Raw genomic sequence first — 5,012 nt, 5'->3', positions numbered from 1 at the left:
GTTGCATCTGATATATTGTCATCCGATTCATTATCCATCAATTCAGACATTCTCTTGTCTAACTGTCTTGCACTTTCATCTTGCAATTCAACAGGTGAATTGTCATCTCTTAAGACAGATTGGAAGGATGTTGTGAAACCTGGAAGGGTTCAGAAAGGATTTACAAGGATGTTGCGAGGGTTGCAGGGTTTAGCTATAAGGAGAGCCTGAATAGGCTGGGGCTGTTTTCCCTCTAGCTTCGGAGGTTGAGGGGTAACGTTATAGAGATTTATGAAATCATGAGGGGCATGGATAGGATAAATAGACAAAGTATTTTCCCTGGGGTGGGAAAGTCCAGAACTAGAGAGCATAGGTTTAGGGTGAGAGGGGAAAGATATAAAAGGGACCTACAGAGGGTGGTACGTGTATGGAATGAGCTGCCAGAGAAGTACTGGACCTGATACAATTGCATTAGGTTTCATTGGAACAGTGTAGATTCCCAAGATGGAAATTTTAGCATGGGAGCAAGGTGGTTTAGAGAAATGGTAAACAACTGCAAGGTCAGAATCATTTCCATAGACAGAGCAGAGGTGTTCCACAAAATGGTCATGCAGCCTGCATTTGTTCTCATTAATGTAGAAGAGACTGCTTATTGAACAGTGAATATAGTAGAGTCAGATTGAAAGAAGTACAGTACAAGTGAAATACTACTTTGCCTGGATGATGTTATGTAGGCTTTGGATAATGAGGAGGGAGGAAGTGAATGCAATATTACATGGGAAGGTGCCATAGGGGAGTGGCCCACTGTCCAAAACGCAAGACCCTTTTTCTTTTACTCTGGGCATGCTCACAATCTGTTCCACTTGCTCCTCCTACACCTCTCTCTCTGCGGCATAAAACCACCATTTTATGTTCCTTACAGCTCTGATAAAGAGTTATACTGGACTTGAAACTTTGCCTCTGTTTCTCTGTCCATAAATGCTGCTGGACCTAATGAGTTTCTCCAGCACTTTCTGTTTTTATTTCAGATTACCAGCATCTGCAATATTTTATTTTTATTTGCTATTAGTGGTTGAGTAACCTGTCAAGGATCAATGTGAATGGTGGAAAACAGCTGTTTGGGTTTAATGTTATCTTTGGGAAGAGATGGAATACAAAATGGTGTGATAATGTGCTAAAAGAGATTCCTTGAATAAGTAATAGGAGTCTAGAGAGGACTTCAAAAATTAGACCTCTGATTTGCTTTTTCCTAATAGAGAGAAATTGCAATATGCTTACTACCTTGATGTTCAGACTTGATTGTAAAAAGTGCTGAATTGTCAGAAACATCTAGCAATACTAAGCTATCTTTAGAGCATTTCCACTAGCTCTGAATATGTATTATATAGATCTCTGGATCTACTCTGCCTATATGTCTTGTACTAGAGTGCTGTTCAGCTTGTTTGAACTGACCTTGCTGGAAGCTGAAATAAATAGTAATAAATAATCAGTAAGAAACTTCCAAAAATATTTTGAAAATATTCTGCTAGTGAGGCTGTCAAGTTAAGTCCTGTACCCGAGAGTCTCTGTCTAAGCTGACCTCCCATTGCTGAATCTCATAGAATCACAGAACATCATATAATCTTACAGCATAGAAACTGGCCCTTCAGCCCACCATGTCAATGCTGACCAACAAACACCAAGCTACATTGCATCCATTTACCTACGTTTGGGCAATAGTCTACTGTGCCTTAGCATTTGAAGTGCTCATCCAGATGTTTCTTAAATGTTGCAAGACTACCTGCATCCACCACTGTGGCCTCACTTTTCCCTCCTAATTTATTTTTTTAGCACCACCTACAGTCTTTATACTTTTAAAGGACCTGCCCTGTCTCTAACATATGCTTCTTTCCTTTTCTTTATCAAGCTCTCTACATCCCTTGATATCGAGAAATGCCTGGAATTGCTGGCCTAATCTATCACTATTAGAGGAAGGAGCTGGTCCTGAATCCTTACTCTACTTCCTTAAAAAGATTCCCATTTTCCAAATTCCAACTTGCAGCCACCTGCAAGTAGCTGCTCCTAGTCTATGTTTGCCAAATCCTGTCTAATGATATTGAAATTGCTCTTCCCACAGTTTAGGCATTTAACTTCTGCATTATCCTTTTCCCTCTCCATATTGACTTTGAAACTTATGGATTTATGGTCACTATCCCCAAAATGATCATCCACTGAACCTTCAAAACGTTGACTGGCTTTATTCCCTTAGATTAGGTCTAGCACTGCCCCATCTCTAGTAGGCACAAAATCGCTCTTGTGCATGAACTTTGAAAATTTCACCTGCCTAATCCTGTCACCCTAAGGTAATCCCAGTTAACCTTAGCAAATTTGAAATCCTTTACAACTATAACCCTGTATCTCTCACACCTTTCTGTTATTTGTCTGCATATCTGCTCCTCGAACTCTCTCTGACTGTAGGGAGAGAGAGATATGTAATATCATCCCCTTGGATCTTTCCACATTTCATGTCTTGGTCTAGTTTATAGACTGAATGAATGCAGGCAGTCCCCGACTTGTGAACAGGCTCCATTCTTGTGTCTGCTCACAAGTTGTTTTATTAAATAGACAGAGTACAATGCAGGACAATATAAAATAGATGCTTGCAAGTATGAGGAAAAGTTCATAAGTCAGATCTTTAAAATTAATATTAAAATACCCCTGTTTGGGATTACATCCATAGGTATGAGCTTTCATAAATCAGATGCTCATAAATCAGGGATCTCCATCTTGTTTTTGTGCGATTTCAATGCAAAGAAATTGAAACACCATCTGTATTCCCAGGTTAAAACAAAGGTAAATCCACTTATAATATGCCCAGTTACCTCATCAATCATCAAAAAGGGACAAATAGGTGAGATATTATGTATTCTATTTAGATTTATGTTTAAAAAATATGCAATTTTGACTTTATGGCTAAAGATTGAATTGTCACACCTTTTCTCATTGGCCCATGTTGATGTTCAGCCATTTTAGAACCTCACTGGTGTGACAGTCAAAAACAAGTGTTACATGGCAGTTGGCAACAGGCAGCTCAACTTGGCAGAAGAATCTGGTTACAGACAGGCAGCTTGTTTCAAACCCGAGTGCGACAATTATGGTCAAAGTGGATTGAAGGTGGAGTATGTGCTGGAATTTCCTATGTTTGAATGCTGCACTTGAAGTAACCAATCATAAACTCTCCTTGCACTCCCCTATAACCTCCATCAGCTGCACTGTTAGAACCTTACAGAAATAACATGTTGTGTTGGTTGGAGCATTTAATTATCAAGCTACACTGACATTCAGTCTATTCCCATAGTGCTGCAAAGCACAGAATTAATACTGAATGATACAGAATTGGGATAGCAAATTGAAATTTCCCTTCCCTGCATCATTAGATATAACCCTTCACAGTTTATCATTGGGCTTAGCTTAATTCTCAAACCTAGAATTTTGTTTCCTTCATCCATCCCTGTAAAACATTGCCAAACACTCCTTGCTGATTGCTGCAGTCTAGGCCTCTGAGCTGACCATTAGCAGTAATTGATACAGTCCTCATAGCTAATACAGTCATCTGTGTCATTGCTGCTTCCTGCTGATCAGCACTTTTCATCCCGGAGTCCCATTTCTATTCAATAGAGCTCCATTTATTTTCTTTCTGATGATAACCTTTACTGCCTGTTCTCTCACATTGCCTATATTAAAAATACATATCTATTGCATATGCGTTTTATTATTTTCTTCTGACTCGGATGTAAATGATCAGAGTTCTCTCTGCATGTAAATCTCCACCAAACTGCAGCAGCAAAGTGTCGTTGAGTTATTTATAGGGAATTTATTGCAAATGGGACAGTCTTGAATGTTTCTCTGAGGAGAACTGCACCAGACTGTTGTAAAATCCTGTCACTGCCACTTTTCTTGAGAGACCGAGAGCGGCAATATCTAGAATTCATTGTGTACAGTTTACTGAATATTACAGTCACACAGACAACCAGCGGCAAGGATAGTAGATTCTGAAAAAAATGAATTTTCAAATGAGTCGGAAGATCACTTGAAAGGGGATGTTTTTCCATAGTTTTTAAAATTCAGTTTAGAAACCAAATTAATACTGTTGCTGAACTCCAACATTTTATTTCTAGGCTATTGTTGAAAACCACAATGAGATACTAAAGAGTTATTACCTGCAGCACTTCCAGTAATGGCTGAAACGTAAGAGACGCAGCCTCAGCACGTAATCCATTACTTATTCAGGGTCCTGGGACCATTAACTGTCATCCCAATATAACCGGCCCTTGCTTAAGCAGTTGAGGGGGGAGATAAATAGGCTAAGTGCCACGCAGGAGACAGAACTTGCCTGGACTTTGCGACTGCTTGTGAAGGTTATTGTCATAATTTGCACCAATGTGGCAGTATTGTTTGCTAATTGAGAGAAGAGAAAATTCATTATCATATAGCTGTTCAGGTCAGGTTTTTTTCCTTGCTGCTAGTGAGTTGGTATTGATCTAGGGAAGGGGTGGGGGGAGGGAAAGCTGATCCAGCTTTTGCATTCTATGAATGAGCAGCAGTAGAATGTAATGATAAGGAAAGGAGAGCTGCCTTGACTGTATCCTGAGATTCTGTCTCTCACTATCCCGTGTCTCCGTGGCCTATAACATCAGCATATTCATCACTGCTGTCAGGATTAGTGGACTGTTTGCTGCCTTCAGCCTTAATTGGGGGAATACAGCATTTTGCAAGGAGTGGAAAGAAAAGAGAGGATATTTTCAAGTCAGCGAAAGAATGATGAAGGCGCTCCATAAGGACAGTTGGGGAAAGGGAAGAGGTAACATGCAAGCAAAAGGACTGACAGTGTCTGAGCAGGCGGTGGTTGGTCAGCTGTCTCTAGCTAATGACAGGTGCTGAATCAGGTTCATTGGGAGCACTTCCATGAATGGGAGAGGGGGAGTTGCTGCAAGGCCCCTCCCAAGCCAACAGAATGCAGAAAATAGAAGGATCATTCTGCCCCTTTGCCTCAC

Source organism: Chiloscyllium plagiosum, unplaced genomic scaffold (assembly GCF_037043375.1).
Source record: "Chiloscyllium plagiosum isolate Xiang-an unplaced genomic scaffold, Cpla_swu_hap1 HiC_scaffold_30, whole genome shotgun sequence".
Taxonomy (NCBI): domain Eukaryota; kingdom Metazoa; phylum Chordata; class Chondrichthyes; order Orectolobiformes; family Hemiscylliidae; genus Chiloscyllium; species Chiloscyllium plagiosum.
Note: the sequence above shows the minus strand (reverse complement) of the source record.